Source organism: Bos javanicus, chromosome 7 (assembly GCF_032452875.1).
Source record: "Bos javanicus breed banteng chromosome 7, ARS-OSU_banteng_1.0, whole genome shotgun sequence".
In the NCBI taxonomy this organism is placed as follows: domain Eukaryota; kingdom Metazoa; phylum Chordata; class Mammalia; order Artiodactyla; family Bovidae; genus Bos; species Bos javanicus.
The window spans coordinates 9,761,634-9,782,440 of NC_083874.1; the positions used below are offsets into that span (position 1 = coordinate 9,761,634).

General features: G+C 39.3%; 2 pseudogenes; both read right to left on the reverse strand.

The window, feature by feature from the left end:
- Positions 1 to 284: 284 nt before the first annotated feature.
- LOC133251838 (olfactory receptor 7A17-like) lies at positions 285 to 1,217 on the reverse strand (annotated as a pseudogene).
- An 11,728-nt stretch (positions 1,218 to 12,945) lies between these two features.
- On the reverse strand, positions 12,946 to 13,876 carry LOC133251839 (olfactory receptor 7A10-like; annotated as a pseudogene).
- Positions 13,877 to 20,807: the final 6,931 nt, after the last annotated feature.

Below are 20,807 nucleotides of genomic sequence, written 5' to 3' on the forward strand. Positions count from 1 at the left end.
ATGGCTGATCCATGTTGAGAATACAATAAAATTCTCTAAAGCAATTATCCTTAAATTAAAAAAAATATAAAACAAGGGAAAATTTGCTGGATATCAAAGGAAGAAGAAAGCTTATTAAAATGAGCTATGAGTTAAGATAGAAAAGTTGAAATCAAAGAAATGGAAATTCAAGAAAATAAAAGTAGCAAGTTCTGCTTTCATAATCTGATCAGTCACAAGATCTGACTCTGAGGCTTTGACCTCTTCAATCTTGGGTACTTCTTCAGTTTTACAACAATTGTCCTTTATATATTTCCCTTCACAAACAATGTTTTCAGAGCCCTCTTCATGTCTTTATTCCTCAGGCTATAGATGAAGGGGTTCAGCATGGGTGTGATGATTACATACACCACCGAGGCTGCTGCACTTGAGTGTGCATTGTGGGTAGCTGAAGAGCTAAGGTACACTCCAAGCATCGTACAATAAAATAAGAAGACAATGGTGAGGTGAGATGCACGGGTGGAAAATGTTTTATATTTCCCCTGAGCAGATGAGATTCTGCATATAGAGGAAACTATTTTAGAATATGAACAAAGGATACCAAAGAAGGGACCACCGCACAGCAGGACAGCTGCAAAATACATCACTATGTTATTAAGAAAGGTTTCAGAACAGGCAAGTTGGACCATATGATTGAGTTCACAGAAAAAGTGGGGAATTTCAATGTTTGTGCAGTAGGACAGTCACAACACCGTTAAGCTTTGTAATAAGGAATTCAGGACACTTATGATCCAGGATATCAGCACCAGTAGTCCACAGAGCTGGGGGTTCATGATGACTGTGTAGTGGAGAGGTTGACAAAAGGCCACAAAGCGGTCATAGGCCATCACGGTAAGGAGGAGGATGTCCAACACTGCAAAGAGGATGAGAAAATAAATCTGTGTGATGCATTATTTATAGCTGATAACTTTGCTTTGTGTCCAGATATTCCATAGCATCTTTGGGATGGTGTTGGAGGTGAAACAGATGGCCACAAAGGACAGGTTGGAGAGGAAGAAGTACATGGATGTGTGCAGGTGGGCGTCTGAAGTGATGGCCAAGATGATGAGCAGGTTTCCAAACATAATGGTCAGGTACGTGGAGAGGAAAAGCCCAAATATGAGGGGCTGTACTTTTACTTCCTCTGAAAGTCCCAGAAGGAGAAATTCTAGAATTTGCATATCATTGTCTGGTTCCATGCAGGAAGGTGACTTCTGGAAAAGAAAGGCTATAATATGGCTAATTTTCACAAAAACTTGTATTACATATTCAAAATGGTGTTTCAAATTTATATTTTGTTTTCAAATATTAATTTGATATTTTGTGTGTTTTGTATAGCCCATTGAAGGTATCTTTGTGCCCCACATAATGTGGAATTTTTTCCCCAACCAGCTTTTACCATAAGGGTCATGAGTTTTGCACTTTTAACGAGATTTCATAGTGTAATTCAAGAATGTAATACAAAGTCTATCGTTTTTAAGCACTGTCTAGGCAACGAGTGAAAAGTGCTAAAAAGCAAAAGTCCCCAAAGTCTCATGTCAATTATAGAGAATGAATATATGGTGCGAATGTAAGTTGATATAGTGACTATGGAAAATAGTGTAGAGATGCCTTAAAAAAACTGGAATAAAACTACCATATGACTCTACTATCCCACAAATGGGTATATAATCTGAGAAAGCTATAAATCAAAACAACACATGTACCCCAATGTTTACTGCAGCAGTATTTACAGTAGCCAAGACATGGAAGCAATCTAGATGTCTATGGAGAGATGAATGGATAAAGAAGTTGTGGTATATACACACAATGGAATATCATTCAGCCATAAAAAGGAACTAATTTGAGTCAACTGAAGGGTGGTGGACAAATCTAGAGCCTGTTATACAGAGTGAAGTAAGTTAGAAGGAGAAAAATAAATATTTCACATTAAGGCATATATATGGAATCTAGAAAAATGATACGATGAACCTATCTGAGGTGTAGGAATAGAGATGCAGATGTAGAGAATGAACTTGTGAACACACCAGGGGAAGAAGGGGGACGAATTGAGAAAATAACATTGACATCTATATATTATCATGTGTAGAATTGATAGCTAGTGAGAAACTGCTACGTAACATAGGGAGTCCTGCCTTGTGCTTGGTAATGACCTAGAGGGGTGGGATGGGGTGGGGTGAGAGGGAGGCTCAAGAAGGAGGTGATACATGTATTCTTCTGGCTGATTCACATTGTTGTATAGCAGAAACCAGCACAACATCATAAAGTAATTATTATCCTCCAATTAAAAATAAATTGAAAAAATGAATCAGGACATAAAAACAAAGACTGACTATTTAAACAGACCGTAAAATTATATATCATCCTATGGTGACAGATTCTGTGACAAAACTAATGACAGGCACAAAGGAGAGATTGCGTCTATGTGGGGACATGAGTGCCCAGCAGAGGGAACGGCCAGGGCAAAGGCCCTAAAGAAGGTGCTTGTTTCCTGTGCTCAATTCAAATACAGAGAAGCAGTGTTGCAAGTGAATGGATCTGAAAGACTGAGGAGAGGTGGTGTCACACATGTTGAGGAGGGAGGTGGTCTCTGCCACTGCTGAAAGCCCAGGGCACAGATATTTCCTGTTCCATACTACAACTTGCATTTTATTCACCTTGTTGCTAAAGGGTCCCCAGGGGACTCCTCTGGTGATCCAGTGGCTAAGACTCTTGCTTACAATGCAGGGGGCCAGGGTTTGATCCCTGCTTAGGGATCTAGATCCCACATGAGATGACTAAGAGTTCACATTCCGCAATTAAAGATCTCCTAGGCTGCAACAAAGATTCTGAACAGCCAAGTCAATCAATCAATCAATCAATTAGTCAATATTTTAAAAAAGAAAGAGCTCCCCTCCTTAGTACCTCCTCTGTTTGAGTTCTGGTCCCAGGACTGTAAGAATCATCTTGGAATGTATGATTGTACTCTTGTTCTGAAGACTGGCCACACTCCACAAGTGTCTCTCTCACACACACAATGGCCTCCAGCACTGTAGTATTTCCGTGTCTTTCTCAGGAACCACCTTTCTGATTACACTTTGTTGTTGATGATTTTCAGTTGCTAAGTCCTGTCTGACTCTTTGCAACCCCATGGACAGCAGCATGTCAGGCTCCCTGTCCTTCACTATCTCCTAGAGTTTGCTCAATTTCCACTGAGTCGGTTATCTAGCCATCTCATCCTCTGGTGCCCTCTTCTCCTTTTGCCTTCAATTCTTCCTGACATCAGGGTCTTTTCCAATTAGTTGGGTCTTCAGGTCTTCAAGTAGCTAAAGTATTGGAGCTCCAGCTTCATAAATAGTCCTTCCAGTGTATATTCAGTGTTGATTTCCTTTCCTAATTGCACTCAGTTCAGTTCAGTCACTCAGTCGTGTCCAACTCTTTGTGACCCCATGAATCACAGCACGCCAGGCCTCCCTGTCCATCACCAACTCTCGGAGTTCACTCAGACTCATGTCCATTGAGTTGGTGATGTCATCCAGCCATCTCATCCTCTGTCGTCCCCTTCTCCTCCTGCCCCCAATCCCTCCCAGAATCAGGGTCTTTTCCAATGAGTCAACTCTTTGCATGAGGTGGCCAAAGTATTGGAGTTTCAGCTTCAGCATCAGTCCTTCCAATGAACACCCAGGACTGATCTCCTTTAGGATGGACTGGTTGGTTCTCCTTTCAGTCCAAGGGACTCCCAAGAGGCTTCTCCAACACCACAGTTCAAAAGCATCAGTTCTTCGGCGACTCAGCTTTCTTCATAGCCCAACTCTGACATCCATATATGACCACTGGAAAAATCATAGCCTTGACTAGATGGACCTTTGTTGGAAAAGTAATATCTCTGGTTTTCAATATGCTATCTAGGTTGATCATTAACTTTCTTTCCAAGGAGTAAGCGTCTTTTAATTTCATGGCTGCAATCACCATATGCAGTGATTTTGGAGCCGAAAAAAATAAAGTCTAACACTGTTTTCACTGTTTCCCATGAAGTGATAGGACCAGATGCCATGGTCTTAGTTTTCTGAATGTTTGCACTAGGAATGCATAAAACCCGAACTGGCCCAATCAGTGATCTTTCTCCTTTGGAATGCAGAAATGGTCCTTAGATATTTTAATTCTTCAACTTCCCATGGACATATAAACCTGGGACTCCATACTGATAGTGCCATTTTTAGTTGATTTTTTTTTTAAGCAAAAAAGAATCTGTTCAATTAACAGAAAGAGAGAAAAAATAAAGTGGGTCAGGAGGAAAAGATCTAATAAGCTCAGCCAGTCCCAGAGACATTGTAAGGAAGAATAATCTCCTTTGGTTCTGGCAGCATTCCAATCCTGATTACATTCCCTTGATGCCCAGAGAAAATAATAAGAGAACAACAACAACAAAAAAAACTTGTCTAAAAGACAGAAGTAGTGATGTTCTTTAATGGTGTCAAGCACCTTATATATGGTACATCCACCAAAAAATGAACAAAGGGATAAACCAACATTTCCCCAGCAAAAATGCATACAGTATAACAAAAGTTGGACATTGTTAGTATGATGCAGTAGATTTACTTTTCCTGTGCCTATTCCATAATTATTTGACCAATTGGTTTTTTTTTTTTTTAAGATTGTTTTGATGTAAACCATTTTTAAAGTCGTTACTGAATTTGTTACAATATTGCTTCTGTTTTTTTATATTTTAGTTTTTTGGCCATCAGGCATGTGGAGTCATAGCTCTGGTACAGGGGATTGAACCTACACCCCCTGCATTGGAAGGCAATTTCTTAACCACTGGGCCACCAGGGAAGTCCATACATACAGTTTTTGTATGGCCCAATAATGGATGAGATTAGCCCTTTTCTCCATTTTATCACGTGGTATCTTTCTTTTACTGTTCCTGTTCTGTAATATTTCATCCCTTTTTTGAGAATCTCAGTGGGCACATTCTAACCGTGATTCTGGACTTCGTCCAACATGCAGAGGCTGCCATGGGGCATGTTGTATAAGTCCTGTCCCCACTATGACAGTTCTGCTTCTTCATACTTCATATAAAAGAAACGTATTGCATCCACGCTCTGTGTAGGGATAACCAATACATTTTAGATGAACATCTAGAAAATGACATATTCAATTTGCAGGGAGCAAAACAACCCAATAAAACAAGAAATTCAAAACTAAGAATATAGATATATTTCAATAAAATAAAAGTTTTTATGGCCAAAAATATCCTCCAAAAGTCAATTGAAAAGCAATGATCAGTAGAAATTTTTTGAAATGCTAAAAACTGTAGAAAAATAGGTAATTATTATATAGGCCAATGCAGGAGTTGGGAGTTTGATTCTTGGGTTGGGAAGATCCCCTGGGGCAGGAAATGGAAGCCCACTCTAGTGTTCTTGCCTGGGAAATCCTATGGACAGAGGAGCCTAGAGGGCTACTGTCCATGGGATCACAAAAGAGTTGGACATGACTTAGCCACGAAACAACAACAGTAGCATAATAGGCAGATCAAAATGGTGATCAAATACATAAAGTGTTATGAATCTGAGCTATAGCTTAAGAAACAAAGAAGTGTCTTTCATACCTATCAGCCTGGTGGAGTGGGGGAACCCTTAAAGAACTGTCACGTTGATTGTGATTAGATCTTTTAAACTGGCAGCAAAAGCAGTTCTCTAACTTTGCTGTTAGAAACATAAAATGTTACAAGATTGGAAAGAAACCTGAAGACAATTATAAGTTCAGTTCAGTCATTCAGCAATGCCGACTCTTTGTGACCCCATGAACCACAGCACGCCAGGCCTCCCTGTCCATCACCAATTCCCGGAGTCTACCCAAACCCATGTCTATTGAGTCGGTGATGCCATCCAACCATCTCAACCTCTGTCATCCCCTTCTCCTCCTTTCCTCAATCTTTCCCAGCATCATGGTCTTTTCAAATGAGTCAGCTCTTCACATCAGGTGGCCAAAATATAGGAGTTTCAGCTTCAACATCAGTGCTTCCAATGAACACCCAGGACTGATATCCTTTAGGATGGACTGGTTGGATCTCCTTGCAGTCCAAGGGACTCTCAAGACAACTGTAAATATTGCAATATTTTTTTTTTTAACTCAGGCTTTCTCAACCCCACGTGCTGTGAATATTCTGGGCCAAATCATTCTCTATTGTGTGCTCTGTCCTGTGCATTGAAAGACGTTTACACCATCCATGGTCTCCACTCACCCCTCTCCAGTGTGACAGCTAAAAATGTCCTTGGACATTGTTCAATGTGTCCCCCGGGGAGAAATCTAATCCCCTGACTAGATGCACAAATTTAAATTAACAAACTCAACGTATTTTTCTAGCACTGACATAACAGCAATTTAATGATAAAGAATGTGAAAGATGGTCAAAGGTGTAAATAGCACTCTTGCATTGTGAAATATGTAATCACAGAAATAAACACATTAATTAATCAAACAAAGGAACAAGAGCAGCAGTCTCTTGCCTCTGGGTTGAGTTGAATTGGCTTCCATTCTCTCTGACCATCTCACATACCATCATCTGAGTTGTTGGACTCACCTGGATGGGAACTGAGAGGAAGGTCTCTGAGGAGGAGTCTGAACCCCTCCCTGGATGGTTAATGATGGAGACTAAAGTTCTGTTCCCAGACTAGCAGCAGGAAAGAGTGAATCTACAGCCCCCCAGGTAGGATTAGGACTCAAATCAAACAAAACAAAATAAAGGCCCTTCTAGGCAAGGTTTGCAAACACCAAGGAGACTTCAGATGTGGAGATATTTATAGCTCCCTGTATCTGCTCGTTAAGCACACTTCTCTCTCATTATTTCAACCTCTAAGTACATAATTCCCCTATGGAAAGCTCTTCTGGAAGAAAAGAAAATTTTCCTAATGATTTTCTGGTCACAAGAGGCCAGTGTACAAGTCTATTGAATCCAGTTTTGTTTTCTTCTTTTTACTCCTTATCCATTAAGTTGCTCCCCTTTCATATCTCTAAATCTCTTAGCATATTATCTCAATTCTCAATTAGAATTTTCTCCCAGGTCAAAGACTGAAGAACCTGTCTGGATTGGGTCTCTTGTGTCTTCAAAGCTTTGATTTATAATGGGGACACAGTCCCTGAACCTCCAGAAAATTTCTGTTCTCCTTTTCAACAGGGGGAGGAACTGAGTTTTTTTTGTTAGTGAAGCTTGGGCACAACATACAAGAATCCCGACCTCCAGTCTTCAGAGCCAGGCAATTGAGGATGGTTACTTGTGCAGTAGCTACAAAGTCCAGGCCATTGGATGCATAGAAGTTAAATAAACAGGGTGACAGTACACAGCCTTGACGTACTCCTTTTCCTATTTGGAACCAGTCTGTTGTTCCATGTCCAGTTCCAACTGTTGCTTCCTGACCGGCATACAGATTTCTCAAGAGGCAGGTCAGGTGGTCTGATATTCCCATCTATTTTAGATTTTTCCACAGTTTATTGTGGTCCACACAGTCAAAGGCTTTGGCATAGTCAATAAAGCAGAAATAGATGTTTTTCTGGAACTCTCTTGCTTTTTCAATGATCCAGGGGATGTTGGCAATTTGATCTCTGGTTCCTCTGCCTTTTCTAAAACCAGCTTGAACATCTGGAACTTCACGGTTCATGTACTGCTGAAGCCTAGCTTGCATAATTTTGAGCATTACTTTACAAGCGTGTGAGATGAGTGCAATTGTGCAGTAGTTTAAGCATTCTTTGGCATTGCCTTTCTTTGGGATTGGAATGAAAATTGAACTTTTCCAGTCCTGTGGCCACTGCTGAGTTTTCCAAATTTGCTGGCATATTGAGTGCAACACTTTCACAGCATCATCTTTCAGGATTTGAAAGAGCTCAACTGAAATTCCATCACCTGCTCTTGCTTTGCCCATAGTGATGCTTTCTAAGGCCCACTTGACTTCACATTCCAGGATGTCTGGCTGTAGGTCAGTGATCACACCATCGTGATTATCTGGATCATGAAGATCTTTTTTGTACAGTTCTTCTGTGTATTCTTGCCACCTCTTCTTAATATCTTGTGCTTCTGTTAGCTCCATACCATTTCTGTCCTTTATCGAGCCCATCTTTGCATGAAATGTTCCCTTGGTATCTCTGATTTTCTTGAAGAGATCTCTAGTCTTTTCCATTCTGTTGTTTTCCTCTATTTCTTTGCATTGATCACTGAGTAAGGCTTTCTTATCTCTCCTTGCTATTCTTTGGAACTCTGCATTCAGATGGGTATATCTTTCCTTTTCTCCTTTGCTTTCTGCTTCTCTTCTTTTCACAGCTATTTGTAAGGCCTCCTCAGATAACCATTTTGCTTTTTTGCATTTCTTTTCCATGGGGATGGTCTTGATCCCTGTCTCCTGTACAATGTCATGAACCTCCATCCATAGTTCATCAGTCACTCCATCTATCATATCTAGTCCCTTAAATCTATTTCTCACTTCCACTGTATAATCATAAGGGATTTGATTTAGGTCATACCTGAATGGTCAATTGGTTTTCCCAATAGACCAAATTCAGACTTAAATTGAAGAAAGTAGGGAAAACCACTAGATCATTCAGGTATTCAGATTAGCAACTCAATATCCCCCAGGTGGCTCGGTGGTAAAGAATCTGTCTGCCAATGCACTAGATACGGGTTTGATCCCTGGGTGGGGAAGATCCCCTGGAGCAGGAAATGGCAACCCACTCCAGTATTCTTGCTTGGGAAATCCATGGACAGAGAAACTAGTGGGCTACAGTCCATGGGATCGTGAAGAGTTGAACACAACCTAACGACTAAATAAACAGCAACAGTCCCTCACATATAGTCTAGGCACTTTTCAAACTTTTGCTTCAGCAGTGAGCCTTGAGTTTATGTGGTTTATGATTGAGTCTATGTGTGAGCGTTTTAAAAGCAGTGTCTCCATTTGCTATGTCACTTTGCATCTCATAGACATAAATCCTGATGGTTTTCAAAGATAGGTATTTTGGAGGCTCATCTCCCACATGCAGGTCTTAAGAGTTGGGGTCTTTATATTAACAGCAGGTCTTAATATAGGCTATGAACATTTTAATCCTCAAAAAGAGGCTCCAGATTTGTAAAACCCCTTCTGAATTTGGGTTGCTGCATCAGGGTTGGGGATTTTGGCAAGATATCATCTCAGTCTCTCCTACCTGCCTGAATGTGGTCTTTTCTCATTTGATACAAAGGAACATTTCAGCTAGTTTTCAGGTCTTTTTTGGAGGGACTTGATCCACGTGTAGCTGTAAATTCAGCATATCCATGGGAGGAGTGAATTCAGTATCTTCCTGTATAACCATCTTGGACCAGTCCCTCTATGGTTCACTTTAAATCTATGCTTAACTTTCTACAGTTTTTTTTTTTTTCTCTCATAATGTTTTAAAAATTGTTATTGGGATAAAATTGCTTTACAATGCTATGCCAATTTTTGCTGTACAACAAAGTGAATCAGCTATATGTGTACATATATTCCTACCCTCTTGAGTCTCCTTCTCACCCCATCCCCTATCTCAGGTCATCACAGAGCACCCTGAGCTGAGCTCCCTGTGTTATACAACAGCTTCCTGCCAGCTGTCTATTTTAGTCATGGTGGTATATATACGTCAATGCCACTGTCTCAGTTTGTTCCCCCTCTTCTTTCTCCTTTGTGTTCACAGGTCTATTCTCTACATTTAAATCTCTGTTCTTCCCCTGCAAATGGTTCGTCAGCACCAGTTTTCTAGATTCTGTATGTATGAATTAATATATGATATTTGTTTTTCTGGCTTACTTCACTCTGTATGGTAGGCTCTAGGTTCATCCATATCACTACAACTGATTCAATTTCATTCCTTTTTATGGTTGAGGATTATTCCATTGTATATATGTACTACATCTTCTTTATCCACTCATCTGTTGATGGACATCTAGGTTGCTTCTATATCATATCATGGCTATTGTAAATAGTGCTTCAATGAACATTGGGGTACATGTGCTTTGAATTATCTTTTTGAATTATGGTTTTCTCAGTATATATGCCCAGTAGTGTATCCTCTCCAACTTTCTTTCAAGCTTTCTTTCTGTATAAAATATAGAACCATGAATGCATTTCTGTGTGTACATACATAAGTATGCTTATGCTCATTTGAAAGATAAATTTATATAAATAAATAAACACAAGTTTACATTTGAACATTTTCTTAGGATTCCACAAAAATACATCCACTTACATTATTAATTTCTTGAAATCTTCCTCTGAAGTTATGTTTATTATCCCACATTACCTACATAGATAATGATTTAGGCTCAGGGAGATTAATATATTTAAACATTTTTAAAAGCCTTTGAAGTTATTGTGCATTGTCATGAATTATGTGCAATGGAAATATACAGTATGCATTGTAAATTTGGTACAGATTATTTTATTTATCATTTCAAAATATGCAGTTTATGGTATGCAATTATTTTCCAGTACATCACTTTGAAGTCTAAAGATGTGTGGCTCAGAGTAGGATCTAGAGCACAGATAGCTGATTCACACTGAGCAGTGATGGGAGATATCTCATTACCCAGGTGAAAAGAAAAGTGTCATATATGGGTATAGAAATAGAAGTAAATTAAAGCAATTCACTCTTGGTACTCTCTTGGTAAAATTCAAGATACAACCAGAGAAACAAACTGATCACATTGGGTCAAGTGAAAAAGGTATCATCTCACACATCGTATCATGGATAAACCTAAGAAAAGCAATGTAGAGACTCACAGCTGAGTTCACACTCATTAGGAGATCAGCAGAGCTCAGAACAACTCTACCTTATAATCTCATCTGGTAACAAAGGCAGTAATATTACAGCATTAGCTTTAGTATGGCTTGTTATGCAGCAATATCTAACTGATACAATAATCAAAGTGAACAGAATGAGGACAGTTATAATTGCTCCTGATTATTCTTGTCATTTGTTCTTTTTTGAGTTGTTTTGTAATGAATTTTTTTTTTTTTTTGTACTTTACAATATTGTATTGGTTTTGCCATACATCAACATGAATCCGCCACAGGTATACATGTGTTCCACATCCTGAACCGCCCTCATTTGTTCTTATATTTCAGGATAGCTTTCATGGTTACTCTGTCATTTCAGTTCATTTCAGATAACTGCAACTGAAATCTCTCACTGCGGTTCATTTCTCAGTAACCAGAAGAGGTTGAAAGGACAGGTATGTCTATGTAGGAAAAAAGACTGGTAACTCTGATTCACATGACTGGACAGCAATTCAAGATGTCTGTTGAGTCACTCTTTGTTCATAAAATGTGAATAGAATCATGAGTATAACAGAGTTATGGAGGATGATAGTGATCATTCACCATCCTTCTTGGGTTATGACAAAATGCAGTGGAGATACAGTTCCATTAAATCAATGACATGAATCATATTACAGGTATCACTGAAAGTTTTCAAGCAGCAACAGGAAGATAATTGAATAAAAAAAGAAAAAAATGTTAATCAATCTTTCACAAATACGTATAAACCTCCCCTTAACACATGGACACCAATCCTCCATTCTCCAATGAGTAGATATGCAGCATGGAAAATGAGTATTTTTCAAAGTAATACAATGTATGAATCACAATTTTGTTTCATTGTGTTAAAGGTCCCTTGGACTGCAAGGAGATCAAACCAGTTAATCCTAAAACAAGTCAGTCCTGAATATTCATTGGAAGGACTGATGCTGAAGCTGCAACTCCAATACTTTGGCCATTTGATGTGAAGAGCGGACGCATTGAAAAAGACCCTGATGCTGGGAAAGATTGAAGGCAGGGGGAGAAGGGGATGACAGAGAATAAGATGGTTGGATGGACATGAGTTTGAGCAAGCTCTGAGAGTTGATGATGGACAGGGAAGCCTGACATGCTGCAGTCCATGGGGTTGCAAAGAGTTGGACACAACTAAGCAACTGAACTGAAATACTGATGTTCATCTGTGATTCTAAAGCCATATTAGGTCGATCTGTTTATTAAAATGTGTCTTTCAGTGGGGACTCCTTTTGCAGACATGTATCTGATAATCATGTTGACAGTGGCTATTGTGGGAAATATGGACGCCAAAAACAGGATCCAAATGAGGAGAATAAAAATTAATGACTTGTCACAAATCACAATAGTATGTTACAGTCTCAATGGCGAGAAAAGGCAGATAAGATAGTGATGTACATGAGAATATTGGATATAAAGGGGAAAATAGTGTCTCAGGTTTTCCTCTGTTATAAAATTATATAAATTGTCTTCATGATCAAACATATGTTTTTTGGTAGGAAGACTACAACTCATGACACTTCTTTTAGAGAAACAGAAGGAAAATATCTGGTAATACAAATGTCGTTTGTGGGGCTTCCCAGTGCACTAGGGGTAAATAATGTGCCTGCCAATGCAGATGAAAGAGACACAAGTTTGATCCCTGGAGGAGGAAATGGCAACCCACAGCAGTATCCTTGCCAGAAAAATTCCATGGACAGAAGAGCCTGGTAGACTACAGTCCATAGCGTTGCATAGAGTCAGACGTGATTGAGTGACTGAGCAGGTATGTCATTTGTGAAAAGTTATACTAAAAAAAAAAAAAAAAAAAAAAAACTATGTTGTCTCATTTAGTCAGTGGGAATTTCCCAACATTCCTGATACATTGATGAAGTAAATTTGTGAAAGTGGGAATAAAACAAAGAGAAAGCAGATGGATGTCAGAGAGAAAAGGAAGCTTAATAAAGTGATTTACATGAATTGAACAGAAAAGTTAGTCAAATAAATGCAAATTCCAGGAATGTATTTATTTAAAAAGAGCAAGTTCTAATTTCATTGTCTGATCAAATAGTCACAATTTCTGACTCTGAGGCTTTGACCTCTTCAATCTCAAGTGCTTTTTCAGTTTTTTGACAACTAGCTCTTACACAGTTCCTCTCACAAAGAATACTTTCAGAGCCCTCTTCATGTTTTTATTCCTCAGGCTGTAGATGAAGGGGTTCAGCATGAGTGTGATGACTGTGTACATCACCGAGGCTGTTGCACTTGAGTGTGCATTGTGGGTAGCTGCAGAGCTAAGGTACACTCCAAGCATCATACAATAAAATAAGGAGACGACAGTGAGGTGAGATGCACAGGTGGAAAATGCTTTATATTTCCCCTGAGCTGATGAGATTCTGCGTATAGAGGAGACTATCTCAGAATAAAAGTAAAGGATACCAACAAAGGGACCACCACGCAGCAGGACAGCTGCAAAATACATCACTATGTTATTAAGAAAGGTGTCAGAACAGGCAAATTGGACCATATGATTGAGTTCAAGAAAAAGTGGGGAATTTCAATGTTTGTGCAGAAGGACAGTTGCAGTATCATTAAGCTTTGTAATGAGGAATTAAGAATATTTATGATCCAGGACATCAACACCAGCAGTCCACAAAGTATTGGGTTCATGATGACTGTGTAGTGCAGGGGATGGCAGATGGCCACAAAGTGGTCATAGGCCATTACAGTCAGGAGAAAAATGTCCAACACCACAAAGAGGATGAGAAAATAAATCTGTGTGATGCAGCCTTCATAGGTGATCACTTTGCTCTGTGTTTGGATGTTCCACAGCATCTTTGGGATGGTGGTGGAAGTGAAACAGATGTCTACAAAGGACAGGTTGGAGAGGAGAAGTACATGGGGGTGTGCAGGTGGGAGTCTGAAGTGATGGCCAAAATGATGAGCAGGTTTCCAAAAGCAGTGATGAGGTACATAGAGAGGAAAAGCCCAAAAATGATGGGCCATAGTTCTGGATCCTCTGAAAATCCCAGAAGAAGAAATTCTGAAATTCGTGTATCATTACCTCGTTCCATATGATGGAAGTGGCTTCACCGAAAGAGGAAAGTAACATGACTAATTTTCACAACTACATGGTTTACTCCCAAGTTTTAAATACTGGTATTTACATATTTCAATCATGTAATTCAATAAAATACATTTTGTGTGAATATGATCTCCTTTAGATTCCCTCATGCCACCATTAATATGGAATGTTTGACCTTGTCAACTCTTTCCCTGAGGGATTATGCATCCTATAATTTACATTAGAAATTTTTTCAGCATTTCAGTAGTAAAATTGAGAGCTGACCATGTTACCAATGTCTAGGCAACAAGCATAGTTTGCTGAAGAACAAAATAGGACCCTACTATTAAATGATGGGAGTACTTCCCATGTGGTGCAGTGGTAAAGAATCCGCCTGCCCATGCAGGAGATGCAAGAGACTAGGGTTTGATCCCTGGGTCAGGAAGATCCCCTGGAGAAAGAAATGGCAGCCCACTCCAGTATTCTTGCCTAGATAATCCCATGGACTGAGGAGCCCAGTGGGCTATAGTCCATGGGGTCACAGAAAGATAGACACCACTGAGCATATACATACATTCAATGATGCAGATAGAAAATCTAAGCAAATATTAGAGATCATTACATTTAAGATGGTGAAAAGTGCTATATAGAAAGCATGCTGCTGCTGCTAAGTCGCTTCAGTCCTGTCCGACTCTGAGCGACCCCACAGATGGCAGCCCACCAGGCTCCCCCATCCCTGGGATTCTCCAGGCAAGAACACTGGAGTTGGTTGCCATTTCCTTCTCCAATGCGTGAAAGTGAAAAGTGAAAGTGAAGTCGCTCAGTCGTGTCCGACTGTTAGCGACCCCATGGACTGCAGCCTACCAGGCTCCTCTGCCCAGGGGATTTTCCAGGCAAGAGGACTGGAGTGGGGTGCCATTGAAAGGGTAAGCTCATGTAAAGGAGAGGGTGAATTAGGCTTTATATTTTGCATAGGTGTTTAGGTAAGACCTGCAAACAAGGTGACATTTGAAGAGTGACCTCAAGCAAGAGAGGGAGGGAGATGCAGTTTATGTAATGAAGTATGTCCCTGGCAGAGGAAATGTCCAGTGAAAGGCCGTGAGGAATGTGCTTGTTTCCAGGGCTCAAGTCAAAGAAAGTAAAGCCAGTGCTGCAAGTGAATGACGACGACAAAGAGTGATGAAAGATGGTGTCACACTTGTTGAGGAGGGACGTGGTCTCTCGGCTACTGCTGAAATCCCAGGGCAAGGGACTTCCTGTTCTGTACTATATCTTACCATTTATTAATCTTGTTGCAAAGGGATCCTGTGAATTGAAACAGCCCACCTCTTTAGTACCTCCCTTGATTGAATTCAGGCCCCACTACCAAGAGTCATCTTGGAATATAAGAGAACTGGTACCCTTGTTCTGAAAATTTCTGACACCCCACCAGTAGCAAACAGACACAGAACACACTGTGTCTTTCTTCACTATGTTATTTTCATTTCTTTCTCAGCTGCAGCATTACTGAGTACACTAGGAATGTGTGCAACCCAAGCTGGGCAGATCAATGAACCTTACACTATATAACATAGAAGTGATTCCCTGAAATTCCAATTCTCAAGTTTCCTATGGACAAATAAACCTGGGGTTCCACACTGAGATGGCCATTTTGTGTATTTAAACAAACATTAAATTGCCTTTTCAATAAACAGAGAGCAAAGAGAGGGAAGGAGGGAGGCAGAGAGAGAGAGTAATGATGAGAAAAATATCTTAATAAGGTCAGTTGATCCCTGAGAGCCTGTGAGAAAGAATAATCTTCCTTGGTCCTGGCAGCATTCCAACCTTAATTATTTTCCTTTGATGCCCAGAAAAATAATAAGAGATCCAAAATGAACTTGTCTGAAAGACAACAGTAGTGATACCTCTATGATGTCAAAAGATATCAAAAGACATTTTACTTATTGTTTCCCCTAAGAGAAAATGAGTAAAGGGATAAACCAACACTTCATAAAACAAAATATACAAAGTATAACAAAACTGGGCGTTTTTAATATCAAGCCATAGAAAACTTGTTTCTCCTGGGCCCGTTTCATAATTACTTGACCAGTTAGTTTTTGTATGGTCTGGTAAGGGATGAGGTTAGCTCCTTTCTCACTTTTCTCATGTAGCATCTTTCCTTAGCTGTTCTTGCACTTTGGGTTTTGAGAAACCCAATGGGCATACTCTGATCCCTGTTCTGAACTTCATCCAAATTGCAGAGGCCTCCTTGGGCCATGCTTTGTAAATCCATGGTGTCCTACACCATGACAATTCTGTATTTTTATGCTGAATAACTGCCTTCATATAATTAAGTCTGAGGACATTATATCATGACACATTTATTTCATTGTACTCTGACCTTATTGTTAGACTGTGTGACCCAAAAAGGCAAGGACTTTACCTGCTTTGTTCACTTTTGTACTTTTCAGAAAGGTATATGAATATATGCTTATCCAGAAAAACACAGAAGAGTGTGAAAAGCTATATAATGAAAGAATAAGGGATAGTATGTCAAGGCTGTATATTGTCACCCTGCTTATTTAACTTATATGCAGAGTACATCATGAGAAACGCTAGGCTGGAGGAAGCACAAGCTGGAATCAAGATTACTGGGAGAAATATCAATAACCTCAGATATGGAGTTGACACCACCCTTATGGCAGAAAGTGAAGAACTAAAGAGTCTCTTGATGAAAGTGAAAGAGGAGAGTGAAAAAGTTGGCTTAAAGCTTAACATTCAGAAAACTAAGATCATGGCATATGGTCCCATCACTTCATGGCAAATAGATGGGAAAACAGTGGAAACAGTGTCAGACTTTATTTTTCTGGTCCCAAAATCACTGCAGATGGTGACTGCAGCCTTGAAATTTAAAGACACTCCTTGGAAGGAAAGTTATAACCAACCTAGATAGCATATTCAAAAGCAGAGACATTACTTTGTCAACAAAGGTCCGTCTAGTCAAGGCTATGGTTTTTCCAGTAGTCCTTTATGAATGTGAGAGTTGGACTATAAAGAAAGGTGAGCACTGAATAATTGATGCTTTTGAACTGTGGTGTTGGAGAAGACTCTTGAGAGTCCCTTGGACTGCAAGGAGATCCAACCAGTTCATCCTAAAGGAAATCAGTCCTGAATATTTATTGGAAGGACTGATGTTGGAACTGAAAGTCCAATTCTTTAACCACCTGATGTGAATAGTTGACTCATTTGAAATGACCCTCATGCTGGGAAAGATTGAGGGCAGGAGGAGAAGGGGATGACAGAGGATGAGATGGTTGGATGGCATCACCAACTCAATGGACATGGGTTTGGGTGGACTCCAGGAGTTGGTGATGGACAGGGAGGCCTGGCGTGCTGTGATTCATGGGGTTGCAAAGAGTCAGACACGACTAAGCAACTGAAATGAACTGAACTGAACTGAAACCAGGTTAGAGTGAAAGTTTCTAAAAACTGTAGTGAGAAAAATTGAATGAAGAACCAGACTAAATGAAATGTGATATAAAATAGCAATAATTTAATGGCATGAATATGTGCTGATATTTAATGCAGCAAAGGCCTGTTAGAAGAGAATATAACGTGTAATGTACCTAGGACTTCCTGGCACATAGTGGATGTTCCATTATTTATTTTTGAATGATCAGGAATTAAGTCATAATACTTTTGAACATTTAGCAAATGGCAAGGTCATGTTTCCATTTACTTGCAAAAGATTATATTGTCAAATAAGATCTGGCCTGAAGCTGATTCATGTTGATGTTTAACAGACACCAAAGCAATACTGTAAAGCAGCTAGCATTTAATGAAAAGTAAAAAAAAAAAAAAAAAAAATTAAACAAATACTTACCAAAAAAAAAAGATCAATCATGAATGACTAGTTATCTGAAAGATTATGAAGTTGGTGTCCTAGCTCACTCATTTTACAAAAAATGAGGTATTACAATGTTAGTGTAAAGTGACCAATACATTTCAGATGAACATTTTAGAAAAGTATACATAAAATTTACTTGTGGCAAAATGTAAACCAAAAAACTCAGAAGTCGGAAGATAGATATTTTGCAATAAAATAAATATTTTATCATGAAAATATCCTCCAAAAGTCAATTGAGAAATAATAGTCCATAAATTTATTTATTTTAATTGGAGGCTAGTTACTTTACAATATTGCAATGGTTCTGCCATAAAATTTTTTGAAATGCTGATAACTGGAGAAAACTGGATAAATGATATATGACATAGTAATAACAGGCAAGTCAAAATGAGGATGAAATATGTAAAGTTTGCTGAAGCTGAGCCATAGTTTATGAAAACAAAAAAATGTCTTTCATAACCATTAGCCTGAGAAATAAGTGTAAAGACCTGTCACACTGCTTGGGGTTTGAACTTTTAAACCAGTAGCAAAAAAAGTGTTGCTAATTTTGCTGCCAGAAAACTAAAGTCACAGATTTGGGAAACAACCTGAAGACAGCTATAGATGTTATCGTGCAGATATTCTCTAACTCAAATTTTCTGAGTCTCAACACTACTGACATTCCCAGTCAGATCAGTCTCTGTTGCTCTGTTTGTCCTGTGCGTTGAAAGATGCTGAGAGCCTCTGTGGCCTCCACTCAACTCTCTCCAGTGAGACAGTCAAAATGTTCCTGGACATTGCTCAGAATCTTCTGCATGGGAAAAATCCTTCTTGATGTGAACAACAATGTGAACTTAAAATCTCAACATATTTCTGTGGCATGAATGAAATAGCACTTTAATGATAAAGAGTATGAAAGGCCATTCATCAAAAGTGTGAGTAGCATAACCACACTGTGAAATATTACCTAGCTACTGACACATATACTTTAATTAATCAAGCAAACAAACAGATACAGCGATCTTTTGCCTCTGGGCTGAGTTGAACTGGCTTCTTTTCTTTCTGACCTTCTCATGTACCATCATCTAGATTGGAGACTCACCTGGATGGGGGAACTCTAAGAGGAAAGTCTCTGAGGGGGAGTCTGAATTCTTCTCTGGAAGGCTAATGATGGAGACGGAGTCTCTGTCCCCAGACAAAACAGCAGGAAGGGATGAAGCTACAGCCCACCCCCAACCCCAATCAGGATTAGGACTCCAAACAAAGGAAATAAAGTGTCCATCCAGCTCAAGATTACACACACTGAGAGACTGCAGATGTTAGTGTTTATAGGTCCCTCGACCTGCTCATTAGGCACACTTCTTGTTATTTCAACCTCTAAGCACATAATTCCCCTGTGGAAACCTGGTCAAGAAGGAAGGAAATTTTCCCTAAAGATTCTTTATTCACAAGGGATCAGGATAGAAGTCAAGAGAATCCATTTTTTTTTCTTCTTGTTTTTTAATTCCTTCTCCCTAAAATTTCCTTCCTTTCAGATCTCTAAATCTCCTAGCACCTTGTTTCAACCCTAAGTTAAAGTTTTCTCCAAGTCTAAGACTGAGTATCTGAATTCGGTCTCTTGTATCTCCAAAGTTTTGATTTATGATGGAGATACAGACTCTAAATCTCCAGGAAATTTTTATTCTCTTTTTCAATAAGGGAAAGAACTGAGTTCTTTTGTTGATCTACCTTGGGGCACTACATATGTTGTCTTCATGACACTTTTGCATAACATTTAGGAACTTCATACTTACATCTCTAGTTCTGAGATTTCATGTAATTCTCCATTAAAAATATTTGTTGATGATAGTAAATATACTAGATATTTTGTGCTAAAGCTTGATCTTAGTGCCTGATAAGAATTGCTTGACTGAATTCTTACAGATGTTTCATCTGTGAGGAAGTACATTTAAGAACTCCATTCTCCATGCAGAAATGGAGCTTGGAGGAGTTTAATGATATGGCCAAAGTTAATATCTGAGTATTTGATGGTCCTTGATTGTAAACCTGTCAGGGTGTGTCTAGTTTCCAAACTGTACATCAGTAGTTCTGAATCATAGAGGATTTTCCCCTGGGATGTTTGACAACACCTGAAATGATGCTGCCAAACATCTAAAATCTGTGGGAAAGCATCCCCAGAATAGCATGCTTCCTCAAATGGCAACAATAAAGGATAGCAAAGTTATTCTAAGTCAGTCCTTTGCTAACTTCATTAGAAATCAACAACAATCCTACTACATATTCAGAATCTAATTCAGCAGGTCCTGGTGGGTCCAAAGACTGCATTTCTAACAAGCTGCTGGATGATGCTGAGTCTACAGGTCCCGGTCTGTGGACACTCTTTGAGTAGCAAGGCTGTGATCCCATGATACAATTAGTTGTAGATAGTTTTAGGTCTTCTTCCCCAAAATGTGTCTTGGCATTTAACTTTGAAGAAATAGTGTATTCACTCATTTCAGAGGCTGTGGTTAATTCTGTGTCTGTTTCTTTTATAGAAGGGTTCTTGAATGATACAAAATGATACACTTACAAAAATGACTGTATAGTAGGCAGAATGTTGTTTAGTGGCTAAGTCATGTCAACTTTTTGTGACCCCATGGACTGCAGTGCGCCAGGCTCCTCTGCCCATGGATTTTCCCAGGCAAGAATATTGGAGTGTGTTGCCATTTCCTCCTCTAGGGGATCCTTCTGACCCAGGGATAGAATCTGTGTTTCCTGCTTGTCAGACAGATTCTTTACCGCTGAATCACCTGGAAGCGCAATCAGCATAACAAGCCAGCTAATATGTGTCATATTACAATTGACTGCCTTCACCCAGTTTGCCGAACTACCCCAATCTGCTTCCTCTCTGATAAACATCAATCCGTTCTTTGCATCTATAAGTTTTGGTCCATTTTTTATTTGTTTTGTTTTTTAGATTTCATGTGCAAGTGAAATCATACTTGTATTTATCTTTCTCTGTCTGGCTTATTTAGTATGGCATAATACCTGGAAGTTCCATCCACATTGTCACAAATGGCCAGATTTTTATTTTTTA